Source organism: Panthera uncia, chromosome D2 (genome assembly GCF_023721935.1).
Source record: "Panthera uncia isolate 11264 chromosome D2, Puncia_PCG_1.0, whole genome shotgun sequence".
NCBI classification, from domain to species: Eukaryota; Metazoa; Chordata; class Mammalia; order Carnivora; family Felidae; genus Panthera; species Panthera uncia.
In genome coordinates, this window is record NC_064818.1 from 57,116,981 (window position 1) to 57,141,705 (window position 24,725).

The 24,725-nt window shown below is 40.9% G+C and overlaps 1 protein-coding gene across 4 annotated transcripts in view; it reads left to right on the top strand.

The window, feature by feature from the left end:
- HIF1AN (hypoxia inducible factor 1 subunit alpha inhibitor) overlaps positions 1-24,725 on the top strand; it is a 77,050-nt gene that overhangs the window by 30,806 nt on the left and 21,519 nt on the right. For 2 of the 4 annotated variants that reach the window (XM_049646489.1, XM_049646490.1), the window contains one exon: positions 52-22,230. The exons of the other annotated variants lie outside the window; for them this stretch is intronic. The gene's annotated coding sequence lies outside the window, so the exon portion shown is untranslated. Of the gene's footprint in view, positions 1-51; positions 22,231-24,725 lie in introns of those variants that run through there. 4 annotated transcript variants of the gene reach the window in all.

A 24,725-nucleotide genomic window follows, 5' to 3' on the forward strand; every position in this document is an offset into this window, starting at 1 on the left:
TGTGTGTGTGTGTGTGTGTGTGTGTGTGTGTGTGTGTGTGTGTGTGTTCAGCGCTCTGCTTATGGGAATTGAAATCTTAAAACAGGAGGCTTGCTTCCTGGTGTGGCCTGTTGCTGGTGTGTGGCTTTGGATAGGTCATTTATCCTCCCCGAGCTTCGTCCCTTCATCTCTGAAGTAGGGATGAGGGTACCTGTTCCACAGGATGATTGTTGGGCTTAAATGGACTGAAATAAATGGTCAACTGTAAATCTCTTTATAAACGTGTGGTATCATTGTTAATAATTGCATGTGGGGCGTGTTGGGTGACTGTGTGTGATGGTGTGGGTGTGTCTAGGGGCCTGGATGTCTGTGTGTATCAGTTATAGTGGGTGTCTGGGTGAGAGTAGTAAGCGTGAACTCTGTTTATGATGAGTTTGTTGCAAGAGTGAATACACAGGTGTTAGATGCATGTTTGGTCCTTATAAGCAAAATATATGAAAATATCTGTATGGATCCAAGAGTGGTCAGTGTCTTTGTGTGACCATGAATGCATGTGTTTGTCTGTGGGCATCTGTATCGTTGTGTGTGTCTGTTCACAATAGATGATTTTGTGTCTCGAGGTGTATCTGAGTTGCCCTGGCACCTGAGATAGATGTTTGTGTCTTGGAGAGTGTGCTGGCTATGTGGGGGGGATATGCGGGGTGGGTTTAGTGGGTCTGTGCACCCTGTGTGCGTCTCTGAGTGTGTGTCCCAGTGTGAATGTGGTTGAATGTGCCTTTGTCTTGGTCGTGTGAGTGTGATGGCGGTATGTGGTGCCTTGGTGTGTGTGTGTGTGTGTGCGTGCATGCGAGTGTGTGTTTGGTGAGCGGCTCTGCTGCCTTAAGCACCTTTCGAATACATTGGCCACAGCTCATTGAATCCTTTAACAATCTGACTCTGCTCTTCCTTCCCCGTTTTTTCTAATTCAGTTCCTCTTATTACAAAAATAAAAAATAAAGCGCTGCCCCTTTCCAGTGGCTGGCCCCGCGGAGCCCCCGCCTCGGGACCAGCCTCGTTTCACTCCATTTCGGAGAAAACGGGAAGTCGGTAATTTTAAAAAATATTTTCTACTTTATTTGGGATTTAATGTTCTTACAGAATCCTGCTGCCTCCCTCTGTCCCCCCTCCCCATCCACCCCCAGCCCCACATGCAAGAGGCGTAATGGCCCGTTCAGCATATTAGGGGAGCCAAGTGCGCGCCTGTGTGTGTATGTATGTGAGTGTGTACACACATACACACTTGGATAAAAACACACAGAGACCCACAGCAGACACACATAGGAATACACAGCAGTTCAAATGTATACTCAGACATGAACTTGAACACCCTAGTACACAAACATCACACAAAGACAGAGACCCATCCCCAGACACTGTCGCACTCTAAAGGGAAACACAAAAGCAGGAGCACTGTCAGGGTGACCCTCTGGAGACAGCCAGACAGACTGAAAGAGGGGGAAGGACAGAGACGTATTTCCAGTGAGAGACTGGAAGCAACTTTTATGCCACAGAGGAACATGAGTAGAGCAGTTCAGAGAACGAGAGGGGTTTGGTCGTCTCTGGGCCAGGCATCGCCCCTTTTGTGCACGGGGACACCATATGGTCAAGAAGTGATGACTCAAGGTCATGCCGGGAGTCCAGACTAGGTGAGGGATTGGAAATAAGAACCTGTGCCACTTTCCTGTGCCCTGCTATTGGGGTCCCAAGGCGGTAAACTCTGTAAGTGTGTGTACGTGTGTGCCTTTGAAAGAAAGATGTGCTTTTCAACAGTACCAATTTAAGTGCCATACATGTATTAGGCTCAACAAATGTTTACAGAGGCTGACAGCCGGAATGTGGCTGTGTATGTCTGTAAATGTATATTTGAGAACTGTGTGTACACACACATGGGAGCATCTATTGTGGTATATAAGCCTATGTAAGTGAGGCTGTGTGGACATGTCTGTGCATAGACTGTAAGCCCAGTAGGGGCAGGAACTATGTATCCCCCTTGTATGCCCATCACCTAAGAAAGGGCTCGGCACGTAGTAAGTACCCAGTATATATTCATTCAAGAATGATGAATGAACAGAATCACTCTGGGAGCTCAGATAGCTTAGGGAGGGCCTGACTACCAGTGGTAGACGTCGTGAACAATCCAGCCTCTGGGAAGGACCTGGGAAGAGGGGATATTGTGCACCATGGGGTGGTAGGGTGAAAAACTCTGGTCCTGAGGTGTGTGCTTTGTTCAGAATGATGATTTCAAGAGTTTCAGACCATTCCATGGTGAAAAAAGGAAACGAGCTATCCGTTTGTTAAATATGGGACAGGTGAGGGATAGAACAGCAATAGTGGGCAGAAACTCAAGATGGATGGATGAACAGAGACAGATAGACATACTGACTGAACACACAAACTGATTAATAGATTTATTTATAGACAGACCAAAAGACAAATAGAGACACGGATAAATAGATGTACAGGTAGGCACACAGACTGACGTGAATAGTCAGGCAGGCAGACGATCTCTAGGAGTGACTGACAGACCAACAGACAGGCAGACCAATCGATAGACAGATAGATGGACAGCTGATTGCACAGAGAAGATGGATGTATAGCTCAGAATACAGAATGGGCCTGTAGCCATGCCCCATATCCCATCTTCCTTCCTTGCTAATAGAACCCATGCTTTTGTTTGGTGTTTAGAGACCAAGTGCTTTGCAGGGGAGGGGTTGAACCCCTCCCTTGTCCCAGAGGTGAATCTTAGTCCAGGAAAATCATGGTAATTCCTTTCAACTTGCTGGGGATTGATTTAGGAATGACATGTTATAATTCTGAAACACTGAAATGTGGGAAGAGGTCTCTTAAGGAGACTTTGGAGAAATTTTATCTCACTTATAAAAGGGTCCAGGGAAGAGAAATGCCCTCTTTTCTCCTATTGGATCTTGGAATTCACTGTATTAAAATGCAACGTGCTGAGCAGCTGCAGCCTTTTTTAAAACCTTGAGGTTCCTCCAGAATCAAGAGCTGACATAACAAGGGTGGCAGAGATGTGAAAAGAATCTGGGTGTTCAATGATACCACTGAGTTACATTAATTTAGGAACCTCCCTGCGCCCAAACTTCTTGTTATGCGAGATAATATTTTTCTTATCATTTAAGCTGCTTTTGGTAGGGCCATCTGTTACTTGCAGCCAAATGCATCTTAATTGCTACACAAATCAACTGACAAATCAGACAAATACTGGAGAATTGAAGAGATACCTAAGTGGAGAGACTAACCAATAGAAAGACATACAGCTAGATGACCAAGAGACCAACAGTTAGACAATAAACAGATTCTTCAAACTGACACAGAGATAGGCAAGATGGTTTGTAGGTGGGTATGAAGTAAATACACAAATGGACAGAGGTGAATTAGACAAATGAAATATGGACTGGAGCATGGTGAGATAAATGGGAGGACTGGCAGAGACATATGTAGACAAACAGACCACAGACACCTCCAGAAAGTCTTCCCTGACCCACTCTGATTGGGTGTTCCCATGGCCATGTGTATAGAATACCATATCAGCCCTCACCCACTGTATGGTGAAATTGGTTTCCTTATCACTCTTCATGGTAAGTTCCAGGTCACAAGTTCCTTGAGGATAGGAATCACATCTTAGCCACCTTTAATATCCCCAGACTAGCACAGAGCTAAGCATTCAGTAAGTGCTCAATAGCAATTTATTTATCAAATGAATGACTGAATGAACAGCTGTAGATGGGGGGGGGGGGGGATGGAAGGAAGGGAGGAGAGGGAGGGAGGGAGAAAGGAAGAAAAAAAAGAAGGGATAACTAGTCCGTCAGGGGACCAGGGGAGTGGTAGAGATGACTTCACACAGATGCAGGCAGTTGGTGGCCCTTGGGGTATTCCTCCTGACTGTTAGAGCCTCCCTCCTCATTGTTGCCCTTCATCTCCTGCTGCCTAGTTATTCTTTCGGAAGCATTACTCTGAGCAAATGCCCATTGTTGAAGATGACTCAGCATGGCATTCAGAGCTCTCCACTACAGGCCCCAATTTACCCCTTCCAACTCCACTCCCACCCCTACAGGTCTTTCAAGACTGGTCACCTTCCTTGACAGGGCTGCAGTTTCCTGCTTCTCTACAAACCACATTCCACTTCTTTTTTTTTTTTTTCAAGTTCATTTATTTATTTTGAGAGAGAGAAGAGGGGAGGGGCAGAGAGAGAGGGGCTCTGTCAGCACAGAGCCCGATGTAGTGACATTATGACCCAAGCCTAAGACAGACGCTTAACCGATTGGGCTACCCAGGAGTCCCCACATTCCACTACTTTTAAAGCTGTACTTAGATGTTATCTGTTCCAGGAAACCTTCCCTGGTTTCCCCTTCCCCACTCAGACCCACATGCACCAAATATGCCCTTGTTTATGTACACACTGACCTCCAACTACAAATGTTGACACAAACACCAAGAAGTTCCACTGTCATATCTTATGCTTTCTACCTGGGCTCTGGTCAGAGCCCAGGCTCCTCCAGGCTTATGAACAGCTCATCCCCAAGACCTTTCATATTCTCGGTTCCATTCTGTCCAAGCAGGCCCTGGTATATCCTTTGGGTTACCTGTTTCCTCACCCTTCCTCATTACTTTGCCCAGTGATTCTTTCTTCCTCCACCTTGCTGTCCTACCTCCCTACTTCTTCCTTAACATCAACAAGCTTCCTTGAGGACTTACTGTGTGCTGAGTATGCTCCTCCCACCCCCAGGGCACAGATCTGGAGCCAGGCTACCTGGGTTCTAATTCTGGCTCCACCTCTTCCTAGCTGTATGATCTTAGGCAAATTACTTAACTTCTCTGTCTCATTTCCTCATCTGCAAAATGAGGTTAATAATGGTACCCACCTCACAGAATTGTTGAAAGAATTGAGTTGGTATAGTAGGGTGCTTAGAATAGTGCCTAGCATATAGTCAGTACTATAGATGTAATAGTTATTATTCTGTTATGCTTTGGCTCTGAGGGTTCTGGATTATCAAGTTTAGAGGAAGAGAACTGTCGGGTACTGAGTGGCCCCTGTGTGCAGAGGGTCTTATATGTGGCATCTCAATTAAAACAAAACAAAACAAATCCTTATTAGAAGGGGTCATCACCGCATCTGTTCCATGGACAGGAAAATGAAGCTTTAGGTAGCTGATGTGACTTGCCCAAGGTCTCACCACCAACACAGAGAAGATTCAGGAGTTGAATTCAGATTTACTTGACTCCAAAGCTGTGCCTTTTCCAAAACACCATGCTGTTTCTTTGCTTTGAGGATCAGACTAGGAATTGAAGTTTGTACTCAAGGATGTGAGGTCTGAGACTGCTGGTTCTGTGAGGGTCTACGTTATCTTGGCTGGGAGCAATTTAAGTACAAGTAATCCATTTTCATAGTGGTCACAGTATATGACAGAGTACTATATCCTTGTTGCCATATATCCCCGCTTTGTGCCTTCTGAAATCAATGCTCGGGCTTCACAGTATGGTTTGGGGGTTTCTGGGGGGCAGTGGTCAGGGGAGTGCTGGAGGACAGCAGGAGTCACCAAATTAATGACCCACCTGGGGCCAGGAAGTCCAGGGCTACCTGGAAATGAATTATCTGGTTAAGAAGCCATGACCAGGTGGATCAATGGAGACAGAGGGTTTGTCACTTACTGCCCCGCATTCAACGAGCTACACCACTGGGGCTGAGGTTCATGGGGACTGCTGCCTTTCTCCTGTAGTGCCCCAGCCTCAGATCACTGAATCCTCAGGGAGCTCAGAGCCTAGTTGAGTCATAAGCACTAAAAGCTTCTCCAAGAAGCAGATTCTGAAATCAAGATTAATGTGCAAGGTGCTGTCAGGAAGCTCGAGGGATCAAAACCCGTGGGAGAAGAGGAAGGAATCAGGATTAGACAGAGCCGACCTTTTGTGGCACTCAAACTGGAATGGCCCTTCAGCTTTTTCCAAACTTGAGGCCAGAGGGCTCAGCTCTTATGCCGCCACATTGATAGTCAGAGGGTGGGTAGCCCTAAGAAGCAGGCATGACCTTGGGCTAGGCAGCTGTCTTCAGCTGAGGCCATTCTCCAGCAGGAGCTGACGGGACTGTCTGATAGCACTCCCAGCAACTAGGGAAAGTTCCTCATTGAAGGGGATCTGGATGGTACATGACAGTGTCCATCATGGGTGCCTACCCAACTGGGAAGGGTGAAGCACTCAAGAAAGCCTTCCTGTATGAGACAATACATGAGCCTTTAGGAGAATAAGTAGGGGGAAAAACTAGGAAGGGGGTGTGTAGGGAAAAGGGGAGTTTCTGGTATAAAGAATAGTATTGCTAAAACCCAAAGACAATGCTGAATGTAGAAGTAGGCAGAGCTCAGATCTGAAGGTCTGCATTGCTATGCTAAAGAATTTGAGTTTTTGTATTAAGAGGATGGGGAGCCCTTAAGGATTTTAGGGCAATGTGTGAAGATTTGTTTGCATTTTAGAATAATCTTGGCACTGTCCTTTACTAGCCGTGTTACTAACAAGTGACTTAACTTCTCTGTGCCTCAAGTCCCTTGTCTGTAAGATGGGGATAATAATTGTGCCTGCTGGTTAGAGTTGTAAGGATGATGTGAGACGGTGGGGGTGAGGCTGGCATGTGGCAAGCCTCAGGGAAGATGAACTACAGGCCAGCCTGGGCTGGGTGGAGACCAGTGGAAGCTGCATTGTGACAGCTTCTGCAGGTATTCAAGAAACCTATGGTGAGGGCATAGCTAAGACAGATGCAGCAGAGGTGGGGAAGAAGAGGCCAGTTTAAAAGTTTTTAAGAGGCGGGGCGCCTGGGTAGCTCAGTTGATTGAACATCAGACTCTTGATTTTGGCTCTGGTCATGATCCCAGGATCGTGGGATCAAGCCCCGTATTGGGCTCTGCACTGAGTGTGGAGCCTGCTTGCGATCCATTCTCTCTCTCTCTCTCTCTCTCTCTCTCTCTCTCTCTCACTCTCTCACTCTCTCACTCTCTCACTGTCTCTTGCTCTCTCTCCCTCTCACTCCCTGTCTGCTCCTCTCCCCTGCTTGCATTCTCTCTCTTGCTAAAAAACAAAATTAAATTTAAAAATATAAATATATAAAAGCTTTTAAGAGGCCAAATTCACAGGATTTAGTGATGGTGTGGATGAAAGAGGTGATGAAAAAGATGGCATTCACAGTGACTCCCAGGCTTCTGGTTTGGGTGACTACTTCTGGGAGCACACAAATGGATTTGGTATGGGGGAGGTGTTGAAATTAAGATTCTTGAGGAATCCAGCTGGAGGGGCTAGTCAGTTATTCAGAACTGAGCTCTGAGAAAGGCTGGATGGGAAAAAATGTGTGGGGATCGTTTGTGTAAAGGTCAGTGGACCCATGGGCCTGGATTAAGCCACCTAGTGAGTAAATAAAGGGAAGAGTTGGCTGCAGGTGGAACTGACAAGTGTGAGATGGAAGATAAAAGAGATCCAAGAGAAACAGGGTGGGGCGAGGACAAGGAGATGCTGCTGTCATGAAAGCCCAGGAGGAAGGAGACCCAAAAGGGCCTCAGCCAACACAGCTCAGTGTCACAGAGACAGCAACAAAGATAAAAGTGGCAGAGTCTATTGAAGAGGACAAGGGGTTTCTGATTGAACTTGAGGACAGCATTTCATCAAAGTGGTGGGTGGAAGGCAAGTTGTGATGGCTTGAAGCATAAAGATGAAGCTGAGGGTTGTACAACTCTGAATGGACAAACATGTAGATAGATTGCCAGGGGTCAGGGCCGAGCCAGTCCAAATGCAATCTTTCCAGACCTTTGCTTGTGCCCCTTCTCTCATGTTTCTCATCACAGGCTGTCTATAGATATCGTAGTTCTCCCTATCCCTGCCTGCCTCCCCTACCAGATTGTAAGCTCCTTCGTGGTGGGATCCTCATCCATGTTTGGGTCCTTCCCGCAACCAGAGGTGGTGCCAATTGGATCTGCAGGTGATCAGCAAGTGCTCATGAATAAATGATCTGAGATGAGACCATGCAAGTTTCCTGGTTTGCAGACTGGTCAGTTAGCAAGGAAGTAGCGAAACTATGTTCTGGAAGAAGATATGTGGTGGGAGAAGGGATGGCTGAGAATTATGGGGTGTGAATCAAGGCACTTAGGGAAAAATAAATACAACTGACTTTTTAAAATTTAAGTGAACTCTACTCCCAGTGTGGGGCTTGAACTCATCACTCCAAGATCAAGAGCCACATGCACTACTGACCGAGTCAGCCAGGTGTCCCTAAATACAACTGACCTTTGAGCAGAAGTTCTTAACCATTTTTGATCCTGGACCCCATAGAGATGCCAATGTAAATAATGAACACTTGCTCCAGGAAAAACACATGTCAGGAACTCCTATCCAGTCTGCACATGATTTTGGCAGTTTCACAGGCTCCTGAGGCCCATCTACACACCTAGCCAGTGGTCCGTGGGTTACAAGTCAAGAATGTGCTTCCAGAATGGAATATTTACCAGCCCTGTGACCCGGAGTACATCATGTAGCCACTCTGGACCTCAGTTTCTTTATCTGTAAGGTGAGGAGTTATGAGGTGAAGGTGAAAAGTGTAAAGAAACGCACAACTTTGTAAGTCAAAATACCACAAATATTCTACCTTCTTAGTGGGTAGAATTATCCCATTTTGAAAATAGGAAAATGGAAATTCAGTTCAAGAAATTTGACCAAATGTACACACGAGTAGGCAAAGGAGCTAGATTCTATCCAGGTTTGTCCAGGTCCAAATCCTGGGCTCTCTCCCATAGACAGTGCTGCCTACCAGGTATAACATCATCAATGTCTCTCTGCCCAGCCCTGGCACGGTTAACACACTAACATGCATGAAAAGGATTTGGAAACTGGACACCATTTACGGAAATGCCACATTAGTATCAGCATTGTTGATCACCTCATATCTTAAAATGTCTTCCTTGGCATCTGTTATGTTGCTCCCCCGAACCTCAGATCCCTTTTTCCTTGCTTCTGTCACCTGCTCCTCTTTTTCCTCTGTCTCCTGGGGGTAGGTATTCTCTAGTCTCACCTCTTGCTTTCTGTTTCTTTCCTCTCTAAACCCCCTCATGTTATAACTTCAGCTCTGACCTCTAAGCAGGTCACTCTGAAATCTGTACTCCAGTCCAAAGCCTTATTTCAACCACCTGCTGGGAGTTTGTCACCTAAATCAGTGGTCTCAGATTTTGTTGTGCATCGGAATCACCTGGAGTATTTGTTTAAAAATGGGTTGCTGGGCCCCACTTGCATAGTTTCAGATTCAGTAGGCTTGGGGGGGAGCCAAAGAATATTTTTTACAGCATTATACAAGGTATAATTGACATATAATAAACTGCACATATTTAAAGTGAATAATTTGATAAGTTTTGACATGAATACAATCATGAAACCACCGCAATCAAGATAATGAACATATCCTACCCCCCAAAGTCTCCTTGTTTCTTTTATAATCCCTCTTTCCCTCCCCTCAACCTCCTCTCCCACCCCCAGGTAAACTTTAACTTGTTTGTGTCACTACAGATTAGTTTGCATTTCCTAGAATTTTATGTAAATGGAATCACAAAAATGTACTCTATTGTTTCTGGCTTGTTTCACTTAGCATAATTATTTTGAGATTCACCCATGTTGTTGCATGTATCAATAGCTCATTCCTTTTTATTACTGAGTAGTAGTCCATCATATAAATATACAATAGTTTGTTTCTCCATTCACTAGTTAATGGACATTTGAGTTTCCAGTTTGGGGCTATTACAAATAAAGGTACCAAGAACATTTGCATAAAAATCTTTGTGCTCTTATTTCTCTTGAAAGTAGAATGGCTAGGTCATATGGTAAATGTATATTTAACTTTTTAAGGAACTGCCAGATTGTTTTTCAGATTGGTTGTACTATTATACACAGCCACCAGCAGTGTATAAGAATTCCAACTGCTCTATATCTTTGCCAGTATCTGGTATGATCAGTCTCCCCCCAGCCTTTTTAATCTTAGCCATTCCAGGGGCATCTGGGTGGCTCAGTCCATTAAGCATCCAACTTCAGCTCAGGTCATGATCTCCCGGTTCGTGAGTTCAAGCCCCACGTTGTGCTCGGTGCTGACAGCTCAGAGCCTGGAGCCTGCTTCAGATTCTGTCTCCCTCTCTCTCTGCCCCTCCCCCACTCACACTCTGTCTCTCTCTCTCTCTCTCTCTCTCTCTCTCTCTCTCAAAAATAAATAAACATTTAAAAAATCTTATTAAAAAAAATCTTAGCCATTCCAGTGGGTATGTGGGTATGTCGAGGGTATATAATGTAGTGGATTTAATTTGTATTTCCTTAATAACATGATGTTGAGCAGCTTTTCAGGGTGCTTATTTGCTATCCAAATATCTTCTCGGGTTTAGTGTTTGTTCAAATCTTTTGCTTATTTTGAAGATAAGATGGTTGTCTTTTTACTATTGAGCTGTAAGTGTTCTTTATTTATTCCAGGACAGATGTGCTTTGTTGGATATTTGCTTTGCAAATAATTTCTCCCAGTATATGACTTACTTTTTCATTTGTTAAACAGTATCTTTTGAAGAGCAAACATTTTTAACTTGATGAAGTCAAATTTGTTATTTTACTTATTTATTTATTTACTTACTTACTTACTTAAAGTAATCTCTACACTTAATGTGGGACTTGAACTTATGACCCTGAGATCAAGAGTCGCATACTCTTCAGACTCAGCCAGCCAGGCGCCCCTTGATTTTTTTTTTTTTAATACTTTGCACTTTTACGGTCATATTTAGAAATCTTTGCCAAACCCAAGGTCTCCAAAATTTTCTCTGTGTTTTCTTATAGAAGTTTTATGGTTTTAGCTCTCGTATTAGGTCTATGATCCTTTCCAAGTTAATTTTTGTATATGGTGTGAGGTAAGAATTGAGGTTCTTTTTTTTTTTCTTCTTGCATATGGCTATTCAATTATTCCAGCATCATTCATTGAAAAGATTCTCCTTTCCCCATTGAATTGCCATGGTACTTTTTTCAAAAATCAATTGATCATTTATGCATGGGTTTATTTCTGGACTCTGTATTCTGCTCCACTGAACTGTTGTCTATATTTATACCGGCACCATGCTATATTGCTGCATCTTTATAAGTCTTAAAATCAGGTAGTGTAAGCCTTTCAACTTTGTTCTTTTTCAAAATTGTTTTGGCTATTCTATTGTATTTCCATATGCATTTTAGAATTCATTTGTCAGTGTCTAAAAATAAACAGCCTACTGGGATTTTAAGATTGCATTTAATCTATAGATCAATTTGGGGAGTATTGACATCTTAACAATATTGCATTTTCCAATGCATGGGCATAATATTTCTTTGTTTACTTGGGTTTTCTTTAATTTCTCTCAGCAGTGTTGTTTAGTTTTCAGAGTATGAGTCTTGCATATCTTTGGTCAAATTAATCTCAACAAGTGTTTAATATTTTTTGATGTTGTTGTAAATGGCATGTTTTAAAATGTTATTTCCTATAGTTTATTGCTAGTATATAAAAATACCGTATGTGTTACTGTACTAACAGATAGTTAGGCCCCAACCCTACAGTTTCTGATTCTGTAGGTCTGGCATGTGGTCCCAGAATTTGCATTTCTAATAAGTTCCCAGGTGATGCCTATGCTGTTTGGGGCACACATTTTGAGAACCACTGGCATAAGTGTTCTGCCTAAATCTCTTGTTTCAAACTAAAATCATCACCTGGACCCAAATAAACTCTTCCTCAGATTTTTCCTCTTTCCAGAAATGGCCCCATCATCCAATTCCATGTCTATTGGTCAAGTGACTGAGTTTCCCATTGCAAAATCAATCCACAGAATCACATCCAATCAGCCGCCACTCTAATAATATACTCCTGAAATATGTCTCCCCTCTGTCCCCTTCACTTTCCATCTCATATCTTCATCCCTTTCCTGCTTGACCAGTGAAATCACCTACTTACTAATCTCTCTGCCTCTAGTTTCTTTCTACTACAATATAGTCTTCACAGTTCCAGGCTAATCTTTCTAGTCAGCAGCTTGGATTGTGCCAGTCTCCTGTTAAACAATCCCCCACGGGGCTCTCACTGCCAGATTAATTACATCTAAACTCTTTACTCTGGTGTAAGGGTTTAGTAAGAGACTTCCAGTTGTCTGTATACTTTCATCTTTAGTAATAGAACTTATATCTTATCCAGGGGAGCAATCTGCCCAGAGGTTTCAGTTTATTTTTCTCAGCAGATAAATGGTATGTTTTTCTCTCACAGATAAATGGCCATGTGACTAAGTTCAGGCCAATAAGATATTAATACAGGTTGTTGGGTGCCACTTCCTGAAGGTTCCATAAAGGTGCCATAAAGAAGGCAGATAGCTGGGTAGATTGCCTCTCTTCCCTTCCTTTCTCTCCATGTCTGGAATGCTGGAGCTCCAGCAGCAATCTTGGACCATGGTCCAATCTTGGACCAACTTGAAAGATGGAAGCACTTGCTAAGGATATAAGGAGCCTGGGTCTCTGATGACAGTAGAGCTGCCAAACCAACCCCAGATCACCAAACTCTGAAGTTATTTTACTTAGAGAAAAATAAACCTTTATGTGTTTAAGCTAATGTAATTTGGGTGCTTGCAGTCAACCCTAACCCTGACTGATACACCTGATATTCAAAGCTCTCCAAATAATTAGCCACCTCTGACTCTATCCACCACCCCCCCACACACAAATACATTATGTTCTAGCCAAACCATACTATTTTCTGTTTTCTAAGGACAACTTGTACCTTCTTTTCTCTTTTCCTATGCTCATCTCTTGCACTTCTTCCATGTTTACCTATTGAAGTCAAGTTCAGATGCACTCTTCTTATGAATTCCTCCCTGTTCTTCTATCCAAATATGATTTCTCTGTCTTCCGAGCTCTCAGAGTATTCCGATCATATCTTTCTTGGCACATAGTCTGCCCCAAATGATCATTACTTAGATGCCTCTCCTGCTGGATTGTAAGTTCCTTCATGTTGCCAACCACAGGGTTATTGTTCAACAAAGATTTGCTAAAGGAATTCATGAATAAATAAGGGAATGAATGAGTGAAAACAAATAGTAAACATCTGCTCCCCCCTCATCATGTGCAACATCCATCTCAACACTTTCAAAGAGACCACATGAAGTTAAAAAGATTCCCACAGTTGATAAGAAGAGAGAGGCAGTGGGCACAGAGTAAGCCAAAAGACCTGCTCTGTCTGGAGAGGACTAAGGCTAAGGACTAGGCTATAATAACAAATTATTATACCTAGCCTAGCCTGCCTTGTAACAACAACAAGAGCAGCAGCAACAACAGCAACAACTAATATTTACTAAGCATTTGCTATGTGATGACATCCTGCAAAATGATATACATGCACTATTTTATTTAATTTAATCCATCAACAGCCTATGATATTGGTGCTAATATTTCCCCTGTTTTTGTTTTCTTTTTTCTTTCTTTCTTTCTTTTTTTTTTAAGTAGGCTCTGTGCCCAGCATGGAGCCTAATGTGGGGCTTGAACTCATAACACTGAGACCAAGACCTGAGTTGATATCAAGAGTTGGACGCTCAACTGACTGAGCCCCTCAGGCACCCCTTTCCCCTGTTTTACAAGTGAAAAGACAGTATCAGAGAGGTTAACTCACTTACCCAGGGTCACAGAGCTTGGATGTAGCAGAGCTGGAATTGGGACTCAGTCCTGATTCTAAGCCATGCTGTTAACAATGAGCCAGACTATATGAGACGTGGCTGTCTGTCTCACCAAATGGTGAGGTCCTGGCATACAGGAGCTATAATCTATATATTATGCTCCCCCTGAAGTGCCTACACAGTACCTGGGTCCTGAAGACCCAGCAAGTGGGTGGGTTTCAAAATCATCAAAGAAGTTCTATCCTAGAAAGATAGCATAGAATAGGTGGAATAGACATACTTTCCTTTATTCTTTCCAATAAGCACAACTAAAATTCTTGGATGTTGTACATAAAGCAAACATAAGAGTCTGAAAGGTGGAGAGAAGAAGGCAGATCAGCTAGGGACCTTGGAATCCAAGGAACAACATATTAAGTTCTCTGAGTTTTCTTTTTGTCCCACCTCATCTATCTTAGACATGGAGCTGAGGAAGCTGGCCACCCAGAAACACCAATAAGCACACACATACCAAAAAAATCCTAATGAAAGCTGCTCTGTCTAGTCAAACAAGCAGGAAAAGGGCAACTAAGTGAGACAGCTTTTAGACAATAACTGATCTACTTCAGCCAAATTCCACAGAAAAAAATCTGTGGCCCCACTCTCACCCTTGCCAGCAAAGATGAGTGCTGACCCTAGACTTCTAAGTACGCTGTAATGAGGCATTCCAACCACTGGCAGGATGGTGTCAGAGAAGGCCAAGTAGAGAGTGTGAACACTTGTACTCGCCAGAGGTAACAAGCTCCCCACCCCACCCCACGTGTCAGTGGAGATCACATGAGGATCCTGGACTTCAGCTGCCACCCAGCAGTTATGAGGTGACCCTCCTTTACTTTAGAGTGGTGTTGGAGGAGGCCTAGTACAGTTTAAGGACTTTCATTCCTTCCATGGTGTCAGTGAAAGCTATGTGGATAGCAGTAACAAAGCACTCCTAACCCCTCTCAGCCAGGGAGGTATCAGAGAAGGCCTAGTGGAGAGGTGGAGATTTTACCTCCACCCAGCAGTAATAAGGAGAAAGGCCAAGTGGGGAACCTGGATTTCTACCCAACCTTGCACTAACAATGAGATGTTCTCCCTATGCCTCTGCTAGAGGAGTGCCAGTGGAAGTCAGCTAAAACAGAGGTTTAAATAAAATCAAGAGTCTTATAATACCCCAAATTCCCAGTTTCAATAAAAAAATCACTTATCATACCAAGAACAAGGAAGATCTCAAACTGAATGAAAAAAAAAAAAAAAAGAAAGAAAGAAATAGATGCCAACACTGAGTTGTCAAAAATGTTAGAATTTTCAGAACAAGATTTTGAAACAACATCACAAAAAATGCTTTAATGAACAATTATGAACACACTTGAAACGAAAAAACAAAAAGTCTTAGCAAAGATATAGAAAGTCTTAGCAGAAATAGAAAGTCTTAGCAAAGAAATAGAAATATAAAGAACCAAAAGAAATCTTGGAATTCTAAAATATCATAACAGAACTAAAGACCTCAATGAATGGGCTTGAAAGCAGAATAGAGAAGAACAGAGGAAGATAAAACAGTAGAAGTTACCCAATCTGAACAACAAAGAGAAAAAAAAATACCAAAAATAAACTGTAGGACTATAACAAAAGATCTAACATTTTTGTCATTGGAGTCTCAGAAGGAGAATAGAGAGTAGGACTGAACAAGCATTCAAAGATGGCAGAAACTCTCCAGAATTTGGCAAAAGATGTAAACATACAGATTCAAGTAGTTGAGTGAATTCCAAACAGGATAAACCTAAAGAAGCTCACACCAAGACACATTATAGTCAAAATTCTAAACACTGAAGACAAAGAAAACTCTTGAAAGTAATGAGAGAGAAGTGACACCTTACCTGGAGGAGAACCCAGTTCAAATGCAGTGGGTTTTTCATCAGAAACCATGAAGACAAGAAAGAAGTGGCACAACTTTTTCAAGTGCTAAAAGAAAAGAACTCTGAATCCAGAGTATCCAGTGGAAATATCCTTCAGAAATGAAAGGAAAAACAAGACATCAGCAGATAAAGGAAAACTAAGAGAATGTGTTACTAGCAGACTTACCCTAAAAGAATGGCTAAAGAAAATTCTCTAAACACAAAGGAATTGATAAAAGAAGAAACCTTGAAACACCAGAAAGGAATAAAAAACATGGTAAGCAAAAATATGCATAAACACAGTAGATTTTCCTTCTCTTCTTGAGTTTTGTAACTTATGTTTGACTGTTGAAACAAAAATTGCATATGCATAGAACGGAAATGTTTTACATGATTATATTATAAATGGGCAAAGATAAAGGGATGTAAAATGAGATAAGAGGTGTACACTTCACTGAAACTAGTAAAATGATGACACTTGTAGACTGTGATAGTTTTGCATATTTAATGTAATACCTAAAGATGCCATTTAAAAAAAGAGTTACACTCAAAAACACTATAGAGAAATAAAAACAGAATTCCTTTCTTTTTAAAGCTCTACATTTAGTGTGGGACTTGAACTCATGACCCCAAGATCAAAAGTCTAAAAGCAGAATCCAAAGGGTGCATGGGTGGCTCAGTCAGTTGGGCATCTGACTTCGGCTCAGGTCATGATCTCACAGTTTGTGGGTTCAAGACCCATGTCAGTCTCTGAGCTCTCAGATCCTGCTTTGGATTCTGTGTTTCCCTCTATCTCTGCCCCTTCCCCCACTTGTGTTTCTCTATCTCTTGAAAATAAATAAACATTAAAACAAATTTAAAGCGGAATTCTAAAAAGTGTTCCAGTAACCACAAAAAGGCAGGGAAAAGAAAATGGAAATGAAAAACAGAACAAATAGAAAACAAAAAATAAGAGATCAGACTCTAATAGATCAATAATTACATTAACTATAAATGGTATAAATACACAAATTAGAAGACACATTGGCAGAATGATTAAAAATCATAACCTAAATACATATGTGTGTATATGTATATACATATGTATATATGTATATGTGTATACACACACACACACACAAATATATAGAGAGAAACAGCAAGTGAGAGTGTGTGGAGGGGTGGAGAAAGCAAAAGATGGAAAAAGATATATCATGAAAACATTAAAAGAAGAATTCCATGTGTGTATCAGTCCACATGCCATATTAGTAACAGATAAAGCAGACTTCAGAGTAAATAAAATTACTAGAGACAGAGAGGGATATGATATAATGATTAAAAGATCAACTCATCAAGAAGATAGATATACAGTTCTACTTGTGTAGCACTGTAGCACCAAGCAACAGAACTGCAAAATATGTAAATCAAAACCTGATAGAACTGAAAGGAGAAACAGACAAATACACAATTATAGTTGAAGATTTCAACACCCCTCTCAAAAACTGATAGGATAACTAGATAGAACTAAATACCACCATCAACCAACAGGATCTGATTGACATGTACATAACACTCCAACAACAGCAGAATGCATATTATTTTCAAGTGTACATGGGACATACACCAAGATAGACCATATCCTGAGCCATAAGACAAACCTCAACAAATTTAAAAGAACTGAAATAATACATGGTACATTCATTGACTACAATTTTTTAAAAGAATTTGTAACATAAAAATAACAATAAACTCTTCAGGCACTCGGAAGCAAAACAACACACTTGTAAATAATCCATGAGTCAAAGGGAGTCTCAAGGGAAATTTTTAAAAATAAATTGAACTGAATGAAAATACAACATATCAAAATTTGTGGGCCACAGTTAAAGCAGTGCTGACAGGCAAATGTATACACTAAAATCTTGCATCAGAAAATAGGAAAAGTCTTGACATTATAAACTCCTACATCAGGTATTTAGAAAAAGAAAAGCAAAATAAACACAAAGCATGCAGAAGAAGAAAATAATAAAGAGAAAAGAAGAAATCAATAATTTTTAAACAGAAAAATAGAGAAAATCCATGAAACAAAGATTTGGTTCTTTGAAAGTATCAATACAATTGATAAGCCTTTAGCAAGACCAACAAAAGAAAAAGAGAGAAGATACAAATTACCAATTTCAGGAGTGAAACAGGCAATATCACTACAGGCCCTGCAAACATCAACTGGATAAGTGAATAGTATGAACAACCTTAAACACACTGAAAAACACAAACTACCACAACTCACACAATATGAAATTGGTCATTTTAATAATTTTCTAACAAGGAAGTGGAATTAATCATTTTTAAATTCCTATAAAGGATATATCCAGGCCCAGACAGTTTTACTAGAGAATTCTACCAAATATTTAAAGAAAAAACAACAGAGCTACACATTCTCTTCCAGAAAATGGGAAAGGAAGTAACACTTCCCAATTAATTTTATGAAGCTAATATTACTTGGATATCACTAGACAAAGACAGTACCAAAAAGAGAAAACTACACACCAATATTCCTCATGAATATAGATGCAAAAATCCTTAAGAAAATACTAGCATACTAAATCCAGCAATATGTGAAAAGAATTATACACTATGACCAACTGGTGTTTATTCTAGTCATGAAAGTCTGGTTCAATTAATTAAAAACTAACCAATGCATTCTACTCTATGCACAGGCTAAAGGACAATCACATGAACATATTGGTTGATGCAGAAAAAATATTTGACAAAATTCAACACCCATTCATGATAAAAACTCTGAAAAATAGGAGGAGAGAGGGAGAGGAACCAAAAAAAACAACAACAACAAAAAAAAAAAACCCAAAACTCTGAAAAATAGGAATAGAGGGGAACTTTCTCAATTTGATAAAGAGAATTCTTAAAAATCCTAGAGGTAAAATTACAATAAGTGGTGAAAGACTGAATGTTTTACCCTAAGACCAGGAACAAGACAAAGATGTTCACTCTCGCCACCAATTCAGTGTAGTGCGTGAAGTTCTAGCTACAGCAATAAGGCAAGAAAAGGAAATAAGAGCTATACATATCAGAAAGGAAGACATTGCTGTCTACTTAGGAAATCCCAAGAAATGTTAAAAAACAAAAAAAGCAAACGACCTCACAAAAAAACAAAAAACAAAAACCTTTTAGAACTAATGCATGAGTTTACCAAAGTTGAAGAATGCAAGATAAATTCTACAAAAATCAATTGTATTTCTATACTCTAGCAATGCATATATGGACACTGAAATTAAAAATAAAAATTTATTCATTATTTATTTACTTAGAGTGGGGGAGAGGGGCAGAGGGAGAGAGAGAATCTTTTTTTATTTAAAATAAAAAATTTTTAATGTTTTTTAATTTATTTTTGAGAGAAAGATCACAAGCAGGGGAGGGCCACAGAGAGAGCCACACACAGAAACTGAAACAGGCTCCAGCTCTGAGCTGTCAACACAGAGCCTGATGTGGAGCTCAAACTGCGAGATCATGACCTGAGCCAAAGTTAGACACTTAACTGACTGAGCCACCTAGGTGCTGAGAGAGAGAGAGAGAGAGAGAGAGAGAGGGCGGGGGGGAGGGGGAGAGGGAAAGTGAGAGAGAGAACCTTCAGCAGGTCCCACGCTCAGCATGGAGCCCGATGGGAGCTTGATCCCATGATCCTAGGATCATGACCTAAGCCAAAATCAAGAGTCAGATGCTCAACTGACTGAGTCACCCAGGTGCCCCTAAAATACCATTTATAATTGCTCAAAAATAAAATGAAATACTCAGGTGTAAATCTAACAAAATGTGGGCAGGAATGGTATCCTGAAACTACAAAGTGCTGATGAAAGAAATTTAAAAATATTTTTTAATGGAGAGACAAACCATATTCACAAGTTGGAAGACTAAAGATGTCAGTTCTCAAATTGACATATAGGTTTAACACAATTCTTATGAAAATCCAGGCAAGATGGTGGTTTTTTGTTTTTGTTTTTGTTTTTGTAAATATAGGCAAGATTATTCTAAAGTTGTATGAAAAGTCAGAGGAGCTAAAATAGCTAAAACATTTTGAAAAAGAAGAATAAAGTGGGAGGAGTGCATCTGTGGAATTTCAAGTTTTATTATGTAGCTACAATAATCAAAACTATTAAGTTTGTCAACTTCCACATATGAGTGAAAACATGTGATATCTATCTTTCTCTGACTGACTTATTTTACTTAGCATAATACCCTCCAGTTCCATCCATCTTGTTGCAAATGGCAATATTTCATTCTTTCTCATTGCCAAATAGTAGTCCATTGTATATATAAACCACATCTTCTTTATCCACTCATCAGTAGATGGACATTTTGGCTCTTTCCATAATTTAGCTATTGTTGATAGTGTTGCTATAAACATTGGTGTACATGTGCCCCTATAAATCAGCATCCTGTATCCTTTGGATAAATTCCTAGTAGTGCTATTGCTGGGTTGTAGGGTAATTCTATTTTTAATTTTTTGAGGAACCTCCACACTTAACAGAAGACCATGGAGGAAGGGAAAGGGAAAAATAGTTTCAAACAGAGAGGGAGGCAAACCATAAGAGACTCTTAAATACAGAGAACAAACTGAGGGTTACTGGGGGGGTTGGGGTAGGGGGTAGGGGAAAATGTGTGGTGGGCATTGAGGAGAGCACTTGGGATGAGCACTAGGTGTTGTATGTAAGCGATGAATCATGGGAATCTACTCCTTAAGCCAAGAGCACACGGTGTGTTAGCTAACTTGACAATAAATTATATTAAAAGAATAACCAAAACTATATGGTATTGATAGAGGTATGGACACATAGATCAATGGAACAGAATAAAGAATCCAGAAGTAGACCACACAAATATGCCCAACTTATGGTGCAAAAACAATTCAATGGAGGAAAGATATTCTTTCTAAAAAATGTTTATTTTGAGAGAGAGAAAGAGTAGGGGGGGGGGGCGTGCAGAGAGAGAGGGAGAGAGAGAATCCTAAGCAGGCCCCAGGCTCAGTGCAGAGCCTGACATGGGACTAGATCTCATAACCATGAGATCATGACCTGAGATGAAATCAAGAGTCAGATGTTTAACTGACTGAACCACCCAGGCACACTGGAAAGACAGTCTTTTCAACAAATGATGCTAGAGCAAGTGGGTATCCATACGTTAAAAAAGAAAAACAAAAACAAAAAAAGAACCTTGAACTAAGTCTCACACCTTATACAAAGATTAATTCAAAATGAATTATAGACTCAAGTGTAAAATATAAAATTATAAAACATTTAGAAAAGAACATAGGAAATTGTCAGGATCTAGGACTAAGCAAAGAGTTCTTAGACTTGACACCAAAAGTATGATCCATACAAGGAAAAATTGATAAATTGGACTCTATAAAAATTTAAGACTTTAGCTCTGTGAAAGACTCTGTTAAGAAGATGAAAAGACAAACTACAAACTGGGATAAAATATTTGCAAACCACATACCCAACAAATGATTAGTTTATAGAACATGTAAGGAACTCTTAAAACTCAACAGTAAAAACAAACAAACAAGCAATTCAATTAGACAATGGGGCTAAAAACATGAAGAGAGACATTTCACTGAAGAAGATATACATATGGCAAATAATCACATGAAAAGATATTCAAAGTAATGCAAAACCAGGGGCACCTGGGTGGGTCAGTTGGTGAAGTGTCCAACTCTTGATCTCAGCTCAGGTCTTGATCTCACAATCATGAGTTCAAGCCCTGCATTAGGCTCTGTGTTGGGCTCCACGCTGGGCATGACGCCTACTTGAAAAAAAAAGTAATGCAAAAACAAAACCAAAATGAGAGATCATTATATATGTCTCAAAATGGCTTTTAAAAAAAGCAATACCAAATGCTGGCAAAGTGCAGAGAAATGATACATAGCTGGTGGAAATGTAAAATGGTATAGTCACTCTAGAAAATAGTTTGGCAGTTACTTAAAAAAACTAAATATACACTTTTCATATGACCTGCCGCAATTGTACATGTAGGCATATATCCCAGAGAAATGATAACTTATATCCACACAATACCTGTACACCATTGTTCATAGCAGCTCTATTCACAATAACCCCAAACTGGAAACAAACCCAGATGCCCTTCAATGGGAGAATGCTCTTCAATGGGGAAATAATTGTGGTACATTCACACTATAGAATAATACTTAGCAATAAAAAGGAGTGAGCTACTGATATACACCACAACCTGGATAACTCTCCAGAGAATTATGTTGAGTTAAAAAAAAAAAAAGCCAATCCCCAAATCCCCATATATACTCTATGATTCCATTTATATATTCTTGAAATAATGAAATCATTTAATTGGAGAAAAGATTGGTGGTTGCCAGGGGTTAAGGAAGGAGTGAGGGGCTGGAGGGAAATGGGTATGGCCATAAAAGGGCAACATGAAAGATCCCTGTGGTGATAGAAATGTCTTGTAGCTTCCCTATATCAATGTCAATATCCTGGTTGTGATACTGTGCTATAGTTTTGTAAGATATTATCATTGGTCAGAACTGGGTAAAGAGTATTCTATTATTTCCTACAATTGCATGTGAATTATCTTAAAATAAAAACGTTACTTTTTTAAAAGAGTTTTGTACAAGCTCTTTATAGACCTCACCCTGGGAGATGGAGCATAGCTGAAAATATATACAGAACACAGAAGGTCCTAATAAATGCACGTATGACAAATCCCTAAGATCCTTGGGGTTCTTATTGTCAGGGAGGGTAGCCATGTCCCCTCTAACATTCTTTGTGATTCTGTCGATACTGGGACCTGAATAAGGGAGCCATCAGGCAAAGCTGGAGGGCAAGTCCCAGCTTTTTATGTTGCAGAACGATTTGAAAGGAGTTGAGGGACAGATGTGAGGAAGGACAGAGCAAGCTCAAGAGCCACCTCCTCCAGGTAGCCTCTGCACTGTTGTCCAAGTTAGGTATCCCCTCCCTCTGCTCCATTAACCTTCATTATAGTCTACTGTGATCAACAACTTACTTTTCTGTCTTCCCTCTCTATACTGTATATTTCTTGAGGGCTGAGATCACCTCTCAACTTGCCTCTCCATACCCTAAATGTTTTGTTTTTAGATTAAAACAAATAAAATACTATCTACTCTAATTTTTAGTTGTAGGGCCAAGACCTTCTTTTGTGTGGGGGTGTACTGATTGGCATTTCACCAGCATCTCTCTTGCATGAGCACCCAGAATGCACTGATTGCCTTTTTCAGTTTTGATTTCTTTAACATGGGTTGGAAACCGGAAAGTATTTGAGAAGCTATCTGAATGCAGAATGCTAGATTTTTTAATGATTTTCCCCTTCTTTTTCAGTTGTCTCACTAATACATAATTTGATAAAATTTTTAAGCAACTCGCTGTTACAGAATCTTTCTAAACAGCAACATTAGTTTAGTACTCATATTTTATTGGTTTATGTAACATTTAGTTAAATTATATAATAAGAATAATATGCACAGCTGGCATAAACAGGCTGAGTTAAAAACAAATGACTCTTGGTAAGCATGCAATTCAACCAAATGGGGGAGCGCAAGTGCACTGCATCCTAGCCATGAAGGTTTGATGAGCCATGAGTATAAGTCAGTATGTTTTACAAAAGAATTGATGGTGTCACTTAAGCCAGTGAGCCAGGTAAGTACAGGTTGTTTAAAGTTCTATTTTAATAGTATCAGTAATAATAACTAACACTTACTGAGTGCGTAGTAAGTGCCAGGCATCACACTAAATGCTTCTATACATATCTCAATTAATCATTACCTGAAGAAAGTATTATCATCCCCATTTTATAGATAAGGAAACTGAAGCTCAATGAAGTTCTTCCAAGTTCTCATAGCAATTAGGTAGTAGAGCTGAGTTTCTGTCCAATTCCAAAATCCATGCCTTTATACACTGTACTATGCTATTTCTAGTATTTGTCTTGTGGATGAACAAAGGAATGCAGGCAAGTATTCAGGGGACAGGGAAAGGCTGAGAGTTGGGAGACATTTTCCTACAGTTGAGAAAGTGTCCCTTGAAAAGGAAATGAGAGAGGTTCCTAAGGAGAGGGTTGGATGTTCTTAGAGGGGTTGGTAGTGGGGAGGAGGCCCACAGAGAGTGATGGAGGAAACCTAGACCTGGTACTGGAACATGTAGGTCCTGTTTCCTGTATCTGTTCCAGACTTCTGAACACCATTAACATTGACCTCCCTTTAATTCAATCCTGGCTCCTTTTCTTTCAGTTGAATCTGGCTGGAATCTTTAAACTTAATGATAAAATGAAAGGAAAACAACAAAGCTACACTCTCAGTGCCTGAACTCATGACCCCAAACATACTAGCAGCTGAACCACAGACCAGCTTGGCTGCCAAGGCTCACGGGCCAAACACCTCCCCGTTTCAATTTCTCACCTCAGTCCTGAGTGGAGCATGATGGACTCAGGCAGCACCATGGCTGGAGCTGGGGGGCCTTAGGTCTTCCCCAAACCTCCTTCTTAGCCACCCTCTCTGATCATCTGTCCTCTGACCAGCTGTACACCTCTGTGCCTCAGAGCTGCCTAACTGCAGGGGTCCTGGTCTCCTGGTAAGGAAAACAGTCAAGGTCTGGCTCCTCCTATGTTGGATTTCAGTCCCTCCTCCCTCCTTGCTCCTATCCATCCCCAATTCTCGTGCTTCCTGAGTGACTCTTATCCTTAGAAGAAGAGGCCCTGCTCCCATTCTCGGCCCCATTTGCCCCTGCCCTGTTAAATCCTGTTACCTGAATCATACCTACTGGCTGAGATTTACGCTACTTTTCTTCCTCACTCAGGTTCCCGGCTGATATCTGGGTCTGGTCTCTCCTTTACCTCGTACCTTAGAGAAGGCACTATGCTCCCTGGTGCTTCACTGTCTCCTGCTGGGTCCCTTCCATAACCTGGAGCAGATTCTTCACCTCCAGCAACTTGTTCTCTCTGCTTGGAATGCTCTTCTATCCTTTCTTATGTGGCTACTTTTAAAATTATCCTCTGGATCATAGCTTAGATGTCATCTCCTCCAAGAAGCTCCTCCAATCCCACATCTGCTTTGGGAGCCTTCTCTCTGTGTTGGGTGCCTTTTTAG